The 20,056-nt window shown below is 38.4% G+C and overlaps 1 protein-coding gene across 2 annotated transcripts in view; it reads right to left on the reverse strand.

Annotated features, from left to right (window-relative positions):
• ME1 (malic enzyme 1) overlaps positions 1-20,056 on the reverse strand; it is a 167,651-nt gene that overhangs the window by 47,348 nt on the left and 100,247 nt on the right. The window lies entirely within an intron of this gene.

A 20,056-nucleotide genomic window follows, 5' to 3' on the forward strand; every position in this document is an offset into this window, starting at 1 on the left:
TTCTGACAGATTAAATATGCTTCACAATCTTTGTTCTGTTTGATCATTTACGAAGCACACCTCTCCCTCCTCAAATTCTTGATGGTGTTTTTAAGGCATTAAAATATCTTACGTACCTGCAACATAAAATATACTTGAGAAAAGCAGCATATTGGAGGCTAGACCAAATATAGAATTTAAGGAAGAAGTAGCTTACTATTTTCAAAGCATTATTTAGACAGCATGCTGTTTGACCTGAGGAACTGTGAATATGACAATGGAATATCACAGAATGGTTGAGGCTGGAGGGCACCTCTGGAAATCACCTCATCCACCCCACTGCTCAAGCAGGGCCAGCTAAAACAGGCCACACAGTCCAGACGGCTTTTGGATATCTTCAGGGACAGAGACTCCACCAACTTTCCTGGGCAACCTGTGCCAATGCTTGGTCACCCCCACAGTAAAAAGGTTTTTTCTTAAGCTCAAACTTCTCGTACATCTAAGCACAACGTTTGTGTCTATTTTTTCTTGTCCTGTCACTGGGCATCACTTTTAAACCACCTGGCTCTTTACACTTTCCCTTCCAATATTTGTCCACACCGATGAGATGTCTCTGAGCTGCTGCTTCTCCGGGCTGAACAGCCCCAGATCTCAGTCTCTCCTCGCAGCAAAGACACTCCAGTCCATTATCTTGGTGGCCCTTCACTAGTCACTCTCCAGTACATCTCTTCTGTATCCTCCCAGGGAGGCCAGAACTAGATACAGCACTCCAGGTGAATATGGATGATAAAATCTAACCATATAATGTATAGAGCATTAATTATTTGACACAATACAAAGATCTATTTCTTCTCCAATTAGGTAGGACAAATTTTGCAGTGTGACAAATCACTTATATGTAAATAATGAGACTTAATGAAAATGAGGGTAGGATAGTATTTGGCTAGTTGTTCAGTGCCAAACCCACTTCCATCTACACTAATGTCTTTAGAACTAGATTTAGATGATCCACACTATAATTATGAAGAAAGCTCTTTACTGTACACTAAATCAGTAACTCCATTCTGTTGAGACTTGATGCTGGTCTTTACTCAACATGACTAATTGAAGGGGGGAAAAGGGGTAAAATATAAGCCAGAACAGTTACATTTCTAAGCATTTTTCAGCTTTCCTCCCTTCTGGATTACAAGAACTTCACTGCCTCTCCATACAGTGCACTAACTGTGAGGGGTTGAGTGCTTTTAAATCTCACAGATGCCTTGAGTTGGAGGTACCTGACATGTCCCAGGATCTGAAGAACAGAATTCCTTCTTTCACAATGGTTCCACAGCAAACACGGTATGCTATGCTGCCTTTGTACTGTAATCTCAATTATGTATGAAACCTCGAACTGGAAACTCCTGTACTTCACAATGGAGCAATTATTTCACTGTGCAGAAAAGATTCACCTTTATTATATTTACTCCAGGATCAACTTCAATGGAGAATTGCCAGGATCAGACAAAATCCTGGGACTTCAGGAAGGATATTTGAGAAGCCATTTGGGACTAGATACTCTCATGGTACTTGATGGTAAAGAAACTGGTTCTTTAAGTCTCTTATCTACCCAAGGCTTGCAGAAAGTAGGCTGCAAGATAATTTTTTGTTACGTTTTAAAATAACTTATTTTAATTTCAAGTTTCTATAGTTAAAAACTAACTGGATAGCATGGTATATTCTGTAAGTCAATATTTATTTTCCTTAAGCATTTCTTGGAGGGAAGGGAAGCATACAACAGAAATTTATCTTAAGCATCCAGGAACGAGAGCCGGGAGTTCTGAGTGGCTGAACAACCACAGAATTTCGTAATATGTCCCACCCCAGCCATTGGTAGCCAATATATTATAGCAATGATAATTTAGGCTAGAAATCATTTTTAGAATGCAGCTATTTCAAAACTGCGGAAGTAAAAAAAGCTCAAAATTAATTTGCAATCTCTTCAGACAAAACCAATACTACCGACTCATAAAAACAGACTCAGGAATATGAAATAATTTTCCTAGATGGGTAAATGCATGGGTTGAGATCGAAATGATATTTCAGTGGGAGAAAATGGACAAGGGTTGAAAGAAGTGGCACAGAATTTCATCTTACACTTGGGATATATACCATAGCCTTAGGTGCTGTGGAATGAATGCCCTTGCAACCATACCCAGGGAGAGAAAATCAGCAATATCTTCAGATGCTAGTTGTAGTTGCACGGACTTCTGCATTTTGGACAGAAATATGGCAGCCTGGTCTCTTGTGACACACTTTCCTTCCGAAGTCAGTATATAGGCATCTTACAAAGAAGAGTAATCAGCTTCTAGCCATCATGCCTAGACAAGATGTCAAAGGACCAAATCTCAGGAAACTGGCAAAATCTCCATGTCTGTGTTTTACCAGATTCCCCAGTATGGAGGTCAGCAGCATCAAAGACTAGAGCCCAGGAACAAGGAATTCAAGGCTTCCTAAGAAAATCACTAAGTTGTATGTCCTTGAGCGCAGTGAACCTTAGAAGTTTTCCGATCTTAAAGAGGAAGGGTAGACGACCTATTCCAGGCAACTCTTCAGTTCCACTCTGACTCAAAGGAGGAAGAAAGAAGCATGGAACATCTGCTTCATTGGTATCAATATAGTTGATGTGTTTTATGCCCAGCACTCCATTAGAAAAATAAATCTGCCCAAACAAATCTTAACTTATCCTCTGTGATTTTAAAATTCTTTATAGTCATGCTGTGATGATACAGCACCTGCCACTACCCTGGTCAGAGATTTTTTTACATATGAAGAAATAACCTTGACATTTATGATTGCTTGAAGTCAATCTCACTGTCTTTAGGGATGGTATTACTCCAGAAAACACTAGATTAGTGTGCCACAACTCTTCTGTAGTCTAAATCTTGTGTCAGATACAGGCCCAAAGGACGTCCGACTTCTAATGTCTCTTTTGACTTTTTTCCAAGAACACCATCTATGTGGGCTCTAGGATGTTTTTCTGCAATATATTTTTTTTCCGTTCCACTCTATTTGCATTCTTAAGATCATTCAGACAATTAAACTATACAACTCTGCTGTCCATTACATATAATCTAAATATCATGGGAGAACAGGTCCAGGGGCAAATAAGTAAAAGGAGATGGAGAGGAAGAAAAAGGAAGAGAAAGAAGCGTTTAGCCCTCAAGTGAGCCCTATAGGAATTAATGCTTAGGCACAATGTTATTAAATATTTATAATGACAAAAATATGCAAAAAAATATTACTAATATAGTTTACACATGACACAAAGATTGTCATAAAGTATGAAATGGGGTGCTACCTTGCAAGCTGGGCAAAGACAGAAAAATATTTATTTCAATGTGGCCAAATGTAAATTTTATAAAGCAAGGACCAAAAGTGAAGAACTCTCTTCTGGAAAGATATATTTCAAAGAAAGCTATAGATAATGGACATACGACACTGCTCAGCATATATCACAGCCAAAAGAAAGCTCGAGACAAACAAGGGCTGTACAGACAAGGGATTATCAGATATGGATGGAGTAATCTCACCTTTATATTTGGTAAAGTATAACCAGTGCTATAGTACTTTGACCATTTCTGATGTCTATAATTAAAGAAGTAAACATCAAAACCAACTGACTGTGACCAAATGACACATTTTATGCAGAAGGTCAAACTGGTTTACAGAATGTTTTCTGACTTTATAAACTTGCAGTACAATGAACATGGCTAGAAGAATACTTAAATAACATACAATTCCAAACACTCACTTACGTCGACACACTCATTGCTCTACAGGGTGGTTGAAAGGACATACAAAAGGTAGGTTTTGAACAGCAATCTGAAGGAAGTGAAATAAATTGTGTCGCAGATTTAATAGGGGAAGGCATTCCACATTAAAGATGAAAAACAAAGTATTTTTAAGAAGAAAATGAAAAAAAAAAAAAAACAACAATGTGGTGGGTAGCAGCAATGAGGACATTATCTAAAGAAGAAGTGTGAACAAAGTGCAGGAGAGGAAGAAGAGTCTGGCAGCAGCATTCAGACAGCCTGGAAGAAAACCAAGCGTGTATCATGAAGGCCAGGAATTACTGTAATCCACAAGAGAGATTATCCAGGCCTATAACGTTTTGAAATCTTTTCAAATCAAAGATAAGCATAGAGAAGAACTACGCCCAGGGAAAGACATCAGATTCATCTTACACATCCTAGTGAGACAGAGAGCACTGCAAAAACGTGGACCTGTTGGATAGGAGGCCACGGAGATGATCAGAGGGCTGGAACACCTCTCCTATAAGGACAGGCTGAGAGAGTAGGGGTTGTTCAGCCTGGAGAAGAGAAGGCTTCAGGGAGACCTTATTGTGGCTGTTCAGTTCTTAAAAGGGGCCTGTAAGAAGAATGGGGGAGAGGTTTTAGCAGAGCCTGTTATGACCAGACAAAGGGTAATGGTTTTAAACTAAAGGAGGAGACATTCAAGGCTAGACATGAGGAAGAAATTTTTTACAATGAGCATGGTAAAACACTGGCACAGGTTGCCCAGAGAGGTGGTAGATGCCCCATCCCTGGAGACATTCAAGGCCAGGCTGAATGGGGCTCTGAGCAACCTGATCTGGTTGAAGATGTCCCTGCTCATTGCAGGAGAGTTGGACTAGATGACCTTTGAAGGTCCCTTCCAACCCAAACTATTCTATGATTCTGTGATTCCCTCGCAAAAGCTGGGTGGGTTCTGTTTGAGCAGCATTGCTAATACGATTTCATTTTCCAGCTCAATGCTATTCAGCAGAAATTAAACAGCAATAAATATAGGTAACGCTACCAGTGCACATCACACAAAACATACCTCAAGCCAGTAAACACTACAAAAATGAATGTAAGTATGTGTTCAGCCAAACTGTTTAGTTCCTGGGAATGGTGACCTCCTGTTCCTCAAAAAGCATCCTTCCTTCTTTCTGCCCTTCCCTGGGCAGTTATATGAAACAGTGAGAATTTGGATTATAGCTTCCATACCATGCCTTATTGTAAGACGACCAGAGAGATTCCCTAAAGATAAATGCGCCAGGCACTTTAGGGTCATGCCAGAAGACTGCCATTCTGAATAAATAAAAAGCATTTCCAGTCAGCTCTACAAGCAAAATAGCAACCCGAGTTAATAAATATACATTTCATCTGCAGTAGTTGTCACCAGCAAGCTAAAATAAATAATAAACTTTCATAAGAGAACAGAAATAAATAAAAGTTCAGAAGGGCTCCACAGGCTTTTCATAGTCAGTTGTAAGAAAAACTCTCCCAAACTTGTGACAGTTGGCCTAAAACTGGAGCACTTCCCACTCCAATATAGAGCATTTTGCGTCTCCCTTAGCACATGTGGTGTTCTGATCAATCACATCGACATGACAAAACTGGGTTGTAACTGCTCAGTTGCTCTCCTGTTTCACATCTGATGGACATCTCTGGTTATCCTGGACCAGGAAAGGAGGAGTTCACATGGGAAAATCAAACAACTTTCTTAGACCAACGTCCATGGGAAATTAGGTCAGAAGTATATCACAAATTTTTAAAGAAAACTTTGTATTGATGAAATTCATTATTATGGGTTTAAACGTAAGAAAGAAAACAAAACTGAGAGAATACTTTTCTGAAGTACTCAAGTAATTAACTTTTTTGAAAATATTAGCCAGAATTTAAGGGAAACTCATATTTTATTACTACCAACTAAACTCAGTTTTCTACTGCTTTACTGATATGGTTTATACATGTCACAATGTTCAAAGCTCCACACAGAGAGTAAACCCTCAAAGACTAACAAAACCCCTTTTCATGGCTCTTTGATACTACAAAAGTTGCCACCACTGTGAATGTTTAAATGATTTCAAGACTTCACGTATTAACTTCAAAATCACCCCTAATTGGATTTATACTTGGGAAAAATTGGAGGAATGTTTATAAACTTTGCCATAGAAGTGGAATACTCAAGCTCAATAAAACGGTGTATTTATAAGAGTAATGTTTTTTCCAGAAGTCGTCATAAAGAAATAATAGCCGCTCTCGCTTTCATTGCAGAAACAGAAGCTTTCTGAAACCCCTAGAGAGAAAACGAAAGTATGAATATTGTATTTTACATTGTAAAACTGGCAACGCTTTCGGCTGACCTACACTGGACATATTATTGCAGCCTGTGCTAGTGGCTATGGTTGTGTTTTATCATCATGAATTTAGCTTTCTTAAAAATTGCCTTTGAAGCAAGTCCAAACTGTCTCACTGGTAAACTTATATTCAAATAGTTATTAACAACGACTGGAAAAAAGGTTAATTGGAGACTAAATTAAGGTCCCAGAAGTGTTCTAACTCTATTTTAACATTTTAAACAGGTGGTTAGAAGTTCTAGATGGCTCCTCCTCATAATCTTTTCAAATATCCAAGATCCTGGGGATCATATCAGTGATCTCAAAAGAGTAATGCATAAAATTACAGCTCTTATAATTGGGGACTAGGTGAGAAAGGGAAGTGGTTGCACAAGCTTCAGAACTGTTTCTAATCCTCTGCTAAGTCCAGCACTGTCTGTCCTTTTCACAGTATTATTTAGGCCTTCCTCAGGGAACCTCAGACGTGCACCAAGTGGTCTCTCAATTTCTGGTCCAGAATGAAGTAAGAAATTGATGTTTAACATTTTATTTTAGATTATAGAGGCAGCACACTAATGGATGACGCTTTTCTCTGATTTTATTTCAAGCTGTGTAGAAACTAATGATACGCCTACACTAGAATCCTTCGATATGATTGTAGCATACAGACTTTGCAGAATATGCATGTGCTTCAAATTAGCTGGCTCAGGTACCAACTTTGGTGTATTGACAAAGTAGGATGTACCAAATAGTTCAGAAAATATTTTTTTATGTTCCTTCTAAATTCTCTATCTAGATTATTTGCCTTTTTCATATAATTCACTTATTCCTTGGATTTCTGAATATTAATGCAACAAAAAAGGCTTTATACATATTTTAGTAGTCTTGGTAAATTGTTTTTTCAGAGATGGGCTGGTGGAATTCTTACTGGATTCAATCACCATTTAAGATGCACAGTATTCCTGAAACTAGATTCAGGCCACACCTTTTTGGAAAAATTGGGGGGAATCATGAAGGAAATAAATACGCTTATTCTATAATAATATTTTTATCTATTTCTTTCAACTACCTGTCTGAAAGCTATTTTCCCTGTCACCCACTTAGTACACATGATCTTTTGAAAGGCTACCAACCCATTACATGTTGGGATGCTAGCAACCACAGAACACCCACAAAAGCACTGTGTGACCCAGCACCCTAATGGGTAAATGAGTGAACCTCTCACTCTATTTTATCTTCAGCAGTAATGCTGGATAACTCTCAAAACACTTATTTTTGCAAAAATGCAGGGAGGAAGTAGATGGAAAATGCTACAATTATTTTTCTTCCTGTCATGCAGAAGCAAATACACATGTGTGCATTTTAACATTCTGGGAATAACTGTTTACACAGAAAGAAGTCTTATGAAGAAATGTGAGTTTGTAGATTAAATAATGCCTACAACTTGTACAGTATCAGACTGATATCCTAACGCACAGGTTAAATATTCACTGTGGCTCCCAAAATCCATCCCTCACTTGCTGGTTGCAGTTCAGTGGATGCATACAATCCATTACATATTGAATATGAGAATGATACTATCAAATGCCGTTCTTCTTATGTAAACTGTCATGTTCTATGAAAGAAGCTCATCTGGACTCCTTTAATGAAAAATTATTTACTGATCATTTTTTTCTTGAACAAGATAGCTTAGAGCTTGGTATCTATACTTCTGCTTGGTCCCTAAGCCCTCAAATTCTATATCTTTGTAAGTTAAAATCAGAGCTAAAACTTGGTTTGAATAATATTTGTACTTGCTGGTAGGCTTTAGTAGCTAAAAACATAAAAAGGGGCGGAGTGATTACATCATGAAATTTGTGTGTAGTGGCAAGATCATCTGTACATTAAAATAAAAAAAGTAAATTCAAAAGTCTCTACTCACTGACAATAGACAAAACTGCTGCACAGCCGCGTGTCATAGTCAATCGTGCCCAATGAATGCAGAAGGTAATGAAGAGACCATTGCTTCTACTTCAAGAAGCTACAAAAGAAGAGACTGACTAAAATTTATTTTTGAGCTGTAATAATGAGCAAAATTTATGATTTATGTGATTTATGTTCATGAAAAGGATAAATTACAAAATGTACTTTTCCAAGGCTTTGGGAAGCTGCCATCCGGCCCAAGACTCCCAGCGAGAGGACAAGCACCGAACACAGAGATGGCTGTCGGCAGTGGATCACACCACTATTGAACACCCTCCCCTTCAGGATTCTGGAGGAAACTCCTCCAGCATTCAGGAAGATTTCCTCTTACACAGAAACCCAGCCAATTTCTTTTTGTTTTCATTTGTCTCAGGGCTCTGATAGGCAATGATGAACTGAACTCAGCTGAAAATTAGGATCAGATGGTGAACTGACACCAGTTCTGTAAACTTCTCACAATTTGACAATGCTAGCACAAGAAAGTCTCCCCTCATTCTGCATCTCTCCCCTGTACGACTTAAGAAGCTAGATCATCTGGACCAAGCCATTAGCTACCGTAATCAGGTTTTTTTTTTTTTTTGGTTGAATTTATTCAGTTTCTCGTCCAAACGCTCAAAAGTCATTGACAGTGCGATGGATTTTTGGTCAGGAAACACGTATCCATTACACTGCTTCCCTCCCCCCACTTCCCTCAAGAAGGCCAGGAAAGATGTACAATAACTGTAGTTGTCTGCAAAGTCTCTTCCCTAGAGACGGGAATAATGAGCTCTTGGAAATGTTTAAAGTCTACTAAATAAGAAAAGCATCTAGCAATGATCTGGTAAAACAGTTTTAATGCCATGAGATTCCACTCAATATCTCCAGTACTATTATTTTTAACTGAAGAAACTAGGATGACAGCCAATTTTATATTTCTGGAATTGTTTTATAAATTTATACATATGTACACACACATGTATCTTTTAAAACGTCTATGTCTCCTGGCATTCAATGTAGCTTCAAATCTTGACAAAATTCAGGTCCCCACCCATCTCCAAATATTTAAGATATAGATGTGTCCAAAATATTTTCAATTTCTTTCCCTTTGTTTGAGCTGTTAAAAACAAAAAAGGAGCTTTATGATTTTTCATATTCATAAAGATTATATCATTTTTGGGACTGCCTCTAGGGATTCCTCCATGAGATTTCTGGTGAGGAGTATGGGTAGTGCTGTGAAAACTGTTACACCATTCAAACACAGCTTATGCACTCAAAGCCAAGGTGCAATGCCCAGCAAATACGAGCTATGGAATAGTATAAACACTAAGGGTCCCCACAGAGAGAAACCCTACAAATAACAGCTCTGGAAGTCCATTTGTCAACTTCCAGATGTTGTTTCTAACCCTTCCAGCATCAACAGAGGCTAGAAGCATCAGGAAAGCTCGCACGCACTAGCCCAATGTGTCCAGAGTTGGGCTCAAGCGTAGCACTCAGCAGCTAAACTTTTTCAAAGCTTGGCCCTAGTCGCCAGCAAAAATTCTAGACGACCTCTGAAGTCATGAGAAACAATGCCATGACCTGAGCTCCAAAGGAATCTCCTCTCTGTGAGGAAGAGTGACACTGTGGCTTTCACTCTGTCCTACAAAAATCCCTTCATTAGCTCTCAGCTTTCATCTCTAGTCCAAGAAAATCTCTACTGCCCTTTTTGTAGTTTCAAAATACTTTAAAGACTTTCTTAATAGATCAAAGTGGGTTTCAGATACTGGAATATCATATTTTTCCCAGTATTCTTGCAGTGTTTGCTTGATACAAATTTGAACATCGATCCAGCAAGTGTTGCTGTAGGGGACACGAGACAGACAATGTGTTCTCCTGTAAGTACAAGCTATACCCTAATCAGGACTATCTGAACCACATCTGATATCTGAAAAAACCAATAATTTTTCAAACGGCAAGCTTTAGAATTCATGTTTACATTATATCTGAGAACAACTCCTCACCATATTGCACCCAACAAAATGACAATGTGTACTTCTCCCAACAAAGCCAAAGCTCACAGAAAACAGAACAGTTCCAGTTGGAAGGGACCTACAACAATCATCTAGTACAACTGACCAGCTCAGGGCTGACCAAAAGTCAAGGTATTATTAAGGGCATTGCCCAGAAATCTATTAAACACTGACGTAATGTATTTCTCTTTGGTCCAAGGAACAGCTAGGAAAGAGAAAGCAGAAGTAAGGCTGCACAGAATTTAACGTTTAGCTGGATTCTTTTAAACACATCAGCTCTGCATGTCTTAACATGATCAGATCAGACTTAACTGGGAGAGCTAGAAAGCTGTGAGAATGGAGGCTGCATCCCAGAAATTATCATCAGATGGTTGTGACACGGAAAACAGGTGAGATCTGTCACTGGAAAGGAGAAGCTACAAACATAAAAAGAGGGAAAAAAGCATGTGGAGCAAACCTGGCTTTCTCAAATACATTCACATGTATTTACAGCACAACTCACCGATAATGACCATATGCTTTTGAACAAAATTTTATATTGGACCATGAATGTTCAAATAATATTATATATCAACTACATAAATGCTCCCCAGGATTTCACTTTTTGTTTTTGTTTAGTAGTGGGGTATGTGACTACAAATATTTTAAAATTAAGTATGACAGATTTGGAATTGTCCCAGCAAAATTAATAGTACTGTAGGAGCAGTCCTTGGGACAGTAGGATACGTGGCGAAAGTCCTAAGTCAGTATTCACCACACAAATCTTTTTTTGGATATTTTGCAGAGTTTAAATCATAAACAGATGTTTGTGGAAAGAAACTGTCTCCTCTTTCTTACATACAAAGTATTAATATCTCTAAAATAAGCCTATAAAGATAATATCTTGCTGAGTCCTTAGTACTTAGCAAAGCTACTAAATACTTCATTTACATCCCATTTGAGACAAAGCTTAAGAAGCAAAATTTGAGATGCTTCAGTGATCTATAAAAACAGTGATTAAAACTGTTTAAATATTTATACTCTCGAGGTTGACAAAGGAACTGATGCCTCGCCATGCTGGATGTTGGCAAAAGACAGAATCTCTGCCTTCAAGAGCTGTGAGTCCAAAGAAAAGAAACCATCCCGTGCCCTTCCTGAGACTGAATATACAAGTAAATCAGTTTGAGAAAGAATAATAAAATTTAGTTACGTTATGACACTCCTTTCTTATTTTTAGTGGGGACAGCAATAGCAAGGAAGCAGTACAGAGGCTGAAAAGCAGTAGCTGCTGATTATCTCCTGTTCATCCCTTATTAAGAGCCTGGGAAGGGGGAGATCTGTGCTGTGCTATGATGGAGCCAGCCAAGGAACTGAGGTGGTGGGACACACCACAGAGCACGTTGGTGCTACGATTCCAGTCCAGTCAGAAGAGCACGACAGAGACAGGAGAAGTTAGGAGATCATGAAACGAAGTAATTAAATAACAACACCAATACTTTTAGAAAACCTCAAACTCTGAATCACGAATCAACAATCCAGAAGGATATTGAAGGAAGGAACAGCTGTGACACAGAAGGATTAGAGATAATTATAGGTAAGGACAAAAAACACAGGCAGGATTGGGATTGAAGAAACCTGTCCAGAGAAAAGTGGGCAATAAAGGAGGAAGCAGAGTTGGAACTTATAAAATTAAATCAGGAAGAAAAGGCAACGGGATGAGATACCACTGGTGGAAGGCAGCTACAGGAGGTAAGCAAAAACAGAAATATAAACAGACAAAAAATGTGGAATGAGTGAGTCAGTGAAAAGTTGCAGACTGTTATTACATGCAAGCAAGCATTTCAGAACCCTAAGGTCTGATTTCTACACTGACTTAAAGACACTGCTCAGACTGGAAAGCTGTACAATATTCCATGGTAGCAAGCTGCAGCGACTGGTCTGCTACAGAACTTATTTACCGGTGAGATAGAGTACTGTCGTGTTAAGCAAAGAACATCCAAGCCACACCACACCAGACAAGGTTTTTGTCTTTAACAGCTTCTCCCTCAACAGAGATGGAAAAATTCAAGCAGACCACAAATAATTGTGCCATGACATTCAAAACCTAACTAAGGTCTATACCATATTAGGCGAAAGAATATGAAATTGGTCATTCTGCCATCAACTGCTGGACCAGTAATGCTTATATTCATAAAACCTGGCAATTTACTTTTTTGTTGTTGTTGTTTTGGATGCCTTCAATACTCTTAATCCCCAGCATTGCTGTGATGGTTCATTCACTCAGAGTGATCCCTACAGTGAAGAATCTCAGCTACCATTTAATAGCACAAAAACTATATCCCACTGGTGGTCCTCTCACACAGCACACAGAAGAGCAAAGCATGGAAAAAGGAAACATCAAATTCTGCCCAGCAGAGCACCATCTCCTCTAGTCTTACCACATCCTCCTTTTGAGGATATAACAGTCATGCCTGCATTAGAGCATCAAAGTGACACCTCTGAGCAGTACAATGCTGGACTTAATTACCTAATAGCCAAATGAGGAAAAAAAAAAAACCCCAAACATTAGTTTATTATAAATGAAGGAACACAGGTTCCTGTAAATGTGATACTTAAACAAAGCCTTCAGCCACAGGCCCAATCTGAATCAAAGCATCAGGCGCCATAAATGAAGAGTGTCCCTAGCACAAGTAGTAGTTAAGGGTATGACCGCTCTAAACTGAATGACATTTCACAATGATGAGAGCAATCTAAGCGAGGTCTATTTTCGTATCATCAGCACTGCTCAAAACTTCAAAATTAGTACACAGCACTGTCTTGCCTTATAACCGACAAGTGGGTAGCATGCTAGCATTTGTTGTCTGCCTCCTACTCCTAAAACTCAGTCCCTTTTATTTTCATAACATTGTACTACAAAATCTGCCTAAAATTAAGAGAATTTTCTTTTTTTGTTAAAACAGTTACAATAAAAATGGAATTGCTTTCAGGTCCAGCCATTCTTATCAAAAGGAGATACTTGCTCATGTTTGTACACACCAGCAACTCATCTTCTTTGGCCCTACGCATCCATATTTATCTTCTAAAATTAAGACACAGGAGTAGAATTTGACGTCTTGTCTAAAAAAGACACTTTTCTCTTTGGGAAGAAGCACAAGTTCACCTTGGCCATTTCTCTTAGAATGATTCGACAGCTCAAAAGTCACTTCTATAACCCCAGAGAAGACATGTGGAGGAAAACACCTAAAGCCTGTACAGTTTGATTATTCTTAATTTTTCATTTTTAAGTTTTATCTTATAGAACAGAGCACATTTTAAAAACTCTTCCAGTTTTGACTATATATTTACTATCTTGCTTAGTTTCTGTCAGCTCCATTAAATTATATACCTGAAACCCCATTAAAACACTTATATGCAAACAATAGTTTCAATGGTGCAAATACTAAGACACAGCACATTATTTAAACCCCCAACCCCATAAATAATATCACTATGTTTATCAGCCAAAAAAAGCAATTTAGGTGGATTTCCCCTTTTATTTCTGATCACATTAGAATTTCTAACAAAGGTAGCAAGGTGAAAAAATAAGATAACATTCAATAATTTTTATATGGTACAGTGTGGCAGCACTTACTGATACTGAGGCTAGTTTAGTGGTTTTCTTTGGAGCACAGACTATGTTCTTTGTCAAGAATCTGTTTTGTCCCATGTTCTGCGAAGTTGCTATTTGACATTGCCTCTGCTCCTTAAGCTAAACCTGCTGCCAACAGGCCCCAACCGAGAAAACACCGCAGCCCCAGTAACCTTTTCAACTGCTTAAGTGCATATTAACTCCTTGTTCTCAGCCATCTGACCTCCTGCCCCCAAACACAGAGTAGAAAAACCTGTTTTAGCACCTAATTCTAAAACAAAAATATGTTGTGCAGATACTAGAGTCCTAGGAAACGCAGCCATTTCCTCATGTTCTAGTCTGAAGTTTTCTCTATAACACACTTTTACACCAATAGCTGCAATTACAAACTCTGCCATTCTGGTATTTTTCAATACAACAAAAACCCAAAGAAGCAGAATGATGGCTACAACATGTCCTATGGAAGAAGAGGTTTTCCAGCAATATTTAACATTTCATTTGCAGAAGACACCTTAAGTTCAATGATGGCATTTGAGGATTGACTCTAAAGAAAGCATGACAAGATTTCTTTATGAAGTCACTGTAACAGGAGTATTATTGAATATAATAAAAAGTAATAATAACAAGAGTATGGCAATTTTTCTCTTGTGGAAAAAAAAAAGTCTCTTGGAAGTCTACAGAAAAGCCAAAATAGGGTTTCCTGGAGACCTGGGAAATCTCAAAATGATTATAAGCAAACCTCTTTTATATATGCTGTGACATTGCTATTCTTCTACAAAATTGAGCGTGTCTCCACAATATTAAATATATTTTTTAAAACAAGACAAGTAAGAAATGCTACAGCATATTTCAAAATTGATCGCATCCACCTTTTACAATTTCCCAGTTTATTAAAGTTTGTGTTTAATAGTAAGGGAAAAAAAAAGAAATATTTAGCCCTACAAAAACCTTGTGATACTTACTAAACACGCAAATTCCATTCAGACCAAACTAACTTGGCCCCAAGATTAAATCAAAGGCCTTGAGAACACACTATTCACTGCAGCACTGTGCTTGACTTCTATTAACAGTCCAATCCAGATTTCTTAATTCGATTGCCGGCACCTCTGCTGAAAAGACAGGTCTTATTTAAAAAACAGATATCCCACACTCCCAGTGAATGAGCAATAACAACAGCAGAGCCACGTAGCCTGCTTCTTCCCACCTCCATCCCAGCTCTCCTTCCTATGCCGAAGACCAGCATCAAAGCACACCTGCCCAGAGAGCTCACAGGAGAAGGCATCTGGGACAGAAAAACCAAAGTGCTGCCAGTTCTTACGTCCAGAGACCAACGTGCAGGAGCCGCCTGCTCAGACGGTGGTGTCTGCTAATGAAATCCAACAGCGCAGCTGCACGGAACAGATTCATTCAGATCGAAAGCGCGCTGAACAATGCACAGTGGATGCTGTACATCACATTTTATTTTGGATTTTTTGCAAACAAGTCACTCAAATGTCTTTAGGATAGGGGCCTGCAGCACTGGAAGATGGTGCTGTGAGCAGGTGGGGATAGTTTGCAACAGAATCTGACATCAAGACCATATCCAGTGTTCCTCATGTATATTATTTCAAAAATGGCCATCATGCGACAACCAGCATATGCTGGCATTTTAGCTAAGAGCAACAGATGAGCAGCTGGTTCCCATTTTGAAATCTAATTTGGAAAATATACCAAACCAGCTGCACTTAGTTCTCTTATCCAGAAATGCTGTTCTTTAAAAATATTTTTCCACATATAATTTACAGCTTCTATACTTTTCTGGCGAAGAAAAGAAAACAAACTGTAACATTGTGTAGTCTGACTTAAGCTGAAAAATCACTTTTTTAATGCAAATTTAGAATCATTAACAAATTTAATAGAGCACTTCTGTGTAACCATTATGACATTCTTAAATCAGCTGGTATAAATGTGAAGGATCAATGATTTAAGTAGCTTTTTTTCAAGTGTAAGTTCAGGAGAATCACTGCAGTCCCACAGCTGAAGAAATGTAGTATTTCAGAAGTTAAACACATGCTCATATCATAATAACTTTTTCAGAAGATTAATCAAAGCCTTTTTAAGAAAAACTTGATACTGTAAAAAGATCCCTAAATCTCTGGACCATTATGCCCAGCCACAGAAATGGACTCCATTGGTTTTCAGATGAGTCCAGGGTTGACAAATGCAAAACCTCTAACAAGGTAAGGAGTAAAAAAAAAAAAAAAAAACAAACCACAAACCAACAACAAACAACAAACCACCAAACAAACAAAAAAACACAAAACAAAACAAAAAAACCCACAACCAAACATTAATTTGAATGGGGTAGAACCAAAGTTGAAGACACTCTTAGTTCATTGAAGCATGCGAAATACAAGATTATTGTTAGAACTGTAGCATTTCAGAGACTTGCACCACAAGTGTTTTCTATCCTTAAGTATGGAACCACAAACTCAGACGACATCTGGGCAAGAAATCAGCTGGTTAAACATTTTCAAAGCTTGTACAGAACCTAAAGTTCATACAATGTAAGTTTCATTCTGTGTGGCAGCTAACGGCTTCTTGAAAGAGTGCTACTTTTCCCTGCATTTTTTTCTCAATATGCTTTCAGATTTCCATACTCTTCTGATACATTAATAACTATCATTACAACATCTCAGTTTATCTAACAGACACAAATAAGCTTGTTCCTATTCATATGTTTTCTAAAAGTAAAAATAATTCCTGTGCATGTTTTCAACATCAGAGCTCTATCCCAAGCAAGAGCAATGATTCCAAATATTCATTCCATTAAGGTCTTGGTAAAAAAACCAAACCAAACCAAAACAACACCACCAAACTTTTAGCAGTAGGAATTAATCACAAAGCAATTATAACAAACGGAATTTTATACTACCATTTAACGAAATATTTGCAGAAATAATAACTTCTATGGTTCTATGATTCTAGAAAGAAGGTTTAACTTTTTCTAGCAGTATTTAACTCCATTTTTATTAAAATCTGCATAGTTCATTTTCAGCAAACCCTGCCAGTAATTTCTTTCCAGTAGCCATTTAGGCTTGCTGCAGACCAGCAAGTAGATGAATGATTAACTTTGATGGTAAAATCCACCAAATTCTGAAATAAAGTTAGCCAATTAAGTGATACTTCTCTCGCTGTTTCCAAAGTGTAATGTTTGAAACAGATTACTTTCTGCTTTTGCACTAAACTAAATCCCATTTTTAGAAGGAGAAATATCAAAGTAACGCTGTGCTGGAGATAAAACAGTAAAGAATTTCCTTCTACAAGAGCCAATGCAGAAATCACAGTAGAAATTCTTCCAACTAATTATTAGCAAGATCTAAAAGAGTAAGAGATTAGGAGAAAAAGATCTCTGAATCACTGAAACCTCAGCCTATTTTTGAAAATGTGTTCCTTTTCTCTCTCATATACACTCCCAATTATATAAAGATGACCCACCAGATAACTATTACTGCTTCTGGGGACACAATCAGCACTCCTTGGAACTCCAGAAATCCAGTTATTCAAATAATCTCACTTATTAAATCACAAAGAACTTTTGTAATTTTGTAATGAAACACACATATCAACTAAACAGATTACATGATTTATTCAGACATTGTTAGCACTGGCACCACCGTGGGCGTCAATGAAGTGTCAGTTAACTGTACTTACATATGGTAGAGAGTCTGAAGTGTCGTATTGCATTTTTCAGCCATTTCCAGGCTAATATTTTTTACAGTGGTGTATAAACACTAGTGATTGCTAATGCAGAAATAAGAAGTGTATCTGGAATTCCAAAAAAGTGTCAAAAATTCTGCAGATACCAAATACTGTCTCCTTACCTCTAGATTAAATAAAAAGGTAATGAATTAGTAAAATAAATCAATTGCATGATCTTGCAATTAAAAGCAGCAGTCTTTAGCTCCATCCAATTAAGCAAGCTCTCAGTGTGCCTTCTTGGCTGCCCATGTCTTGGGACAGAATAATTTCCTCTTGCTGTCAGCTCCTGCTGCAGACACTACCATGGCATGAAGTTCCTCGGGGACATGTCCTTGATGCCCAAGGACATTGCCCCCTGCCCCAGCTCAGTATAGCTGGGATGCAAGACGTTAGTAAAAAAGGACCTTGTCTCCAGTTACAGCTCCCCACCCCACGTCGAAAGGTTTTTAAAAAAAAAAAAACAGTGGACAACACATTGATATCAAAACATTTACAATTGTTACAATACTTTTTTATCCCCCTTTTGTATCGTCTGAATCTTTTAGGGTCACTGATGTTGTCCACCATACGTGTCAACAGCAGGACATGTCTATATTTAATCAGCACAGATGCAAGTTTACTCAGTAAATCAGCAAAAGAACTGAGAAAATATCAGAGTCTCTTTTGGGAACAAACTAAGCAAGACGGTCTTTCTGGCAGAGCCTGTGTTGGCCTGTTACTTTTCCAGGTGCAAGTTATAAGGGATCATTTTAAAATAACTAAGAACAATGTATATTTCTATTCTCTATGTAAGTTCTAAACAAAAAAAAGTAGAAAGTAGGTAATAGCTCAGATTACATAAAAAATTATTTTCAAAATTATGCCTGATTTATGGTTTTCCAGCATTTCTGTTCAGAATCAGGGCCAAATGAACAGAGACGCTGAAGATGCAATTCCTTAAGGCATTTTATCTGCCAGTCACCTCTAATAACTTCGCTCTACCACACTCATACACTTGTTTCAAATTCTCTGTCTGGTGTGTGAATTATTATGTTTTTAGCTTAGTCCAGTCAAATAATTTAAGAGAGTGATGTGCTAATAACAGAAAATAAAAATTCCGTTTTATTGCTAAATCAACCAGTGGCAAAACAAGTTAGTAATATCCAAATGATGAATTGGTTATGTCAGTGATATATATTAATGGCTTCTTATTTGTGGGCAACTGGGCACCAACAATGTTTTTAATCCATAGCAGACATAAAACAAGGGAATTACTCTTATGATATATTCCACAATTGCATTGCTCCAGACAACAACTGACAGTTGGGTGATGTTGGTTTTTAGGTCCCATTAAACTCACGGGGCAGCTTTTAGACCTTCTGGATGTGGTCAAGTCATGAGCCCTCTTGAGCAGTGGATCGGTTGTGCTTAACAGAAGTGCAGAAGCCCCACCAGCTCCTGGGTCTCCAGCAAGGACTCCACTTTATCTCCTGTATCTTCTCAAACATGTTGTGTTCTATAGTTTACATTTTATCTGATAAATGCTGTTTCCTTTAAAGGGAGAACTGACCTAGACCCTGACATCAATGTTTTGTGCTACAGAAACTGTACTGCCTGAAACATTTTTCTATCATGAAGCATAATGGAGAAAAATATCTGTGGTCTCAGGAGTCTGGGTAGGATTGCAACATCCAAGTTTCCTTCTTACCCCTGTGATTACTATTCTGTGACACTAACGAGCAGATTAAAAGTTGCACTCAAGCAGGAGATCGGGAAATTCAGACTACCAACTGTTTGATCGACGTCATCTATCCAGGGTGGTCAACAAGGCAAATGTTAAAACCTTCTCGTAACTGGCACATGTGCCTCAGAGGATGCAGGGAAAGGAGAGATCTAAGTCTTTCCTAGGCAGGAGATCACCACGGTCCTTGGTTGGCCCAGGCCCTCTTATGAAGGGCAGGATTGGTTTGGGCAGGGTAGGACATCCAGGTAGATACCACTGACTCTGGCCTCAGCAGTATCTGCTGCCTTCTTCCCTCCCACAGCAGGGCTTTATCTTACCAGCAAATCTCAGGCTACCATGGTCCTGTTGCTGTTGGCGTCCTGCAGCCCCCAGCCGTGAGCTGCAGCAGAGGCACCCACAGCTCAGGAACCTCAGGTGGGAGCAGGTGTAGTTCGGGTGGGATGCTCTGAGTAAAGCACAGCGGTGTGGCTGTCTGGTAGGAATAAAGGACCAGCGAGGGATGAAGCACTGAGGCACCCAATCCCATTAGTCAGACTGACAGCGAATGGAAGTTTTCCTACTAGGTAGAAGTAATTCTTGACTTGTCATAGGAGAGAGACAGGGCTGGGATAAGAGGGACAGATGTCTTATTACATTCTGATGTGAACTGCAGCCAAAAATTTGATATTTTACTTTACTGGATTTTCCAAAGGGAAAAAAAAAATTAGGAGACTGCTGCTTCTGACAGCCTGGAAAACTATTACACTTCTGTAACAACAATATAAACCTTGTTAAAATATAACACTTGCATAAATTATTCAAAGAAAATAGCATTCACTCCATTCACAATACAGTTGCACCAGCTAAATTCTGTTGAGAATCCTGCCCACCATTTGCTGGAGCTATAAAAGAGGAAGGAAAGTAACTGAGATTAC

This window comes from Caloenas nicobarica, chromosome 3 (genome assembly GCF_036013445.1).
Source record: "Caloenas nicobarica isolate bCalNic1 chromosome 3, bCalNic1.hap1, whole genome shotgun sequence".
NCBI lineage: Eukaryota > Metazoa > Chordata > Aves > Columbiformes > Columbidae > Caloenas > Caloenas nicobarica.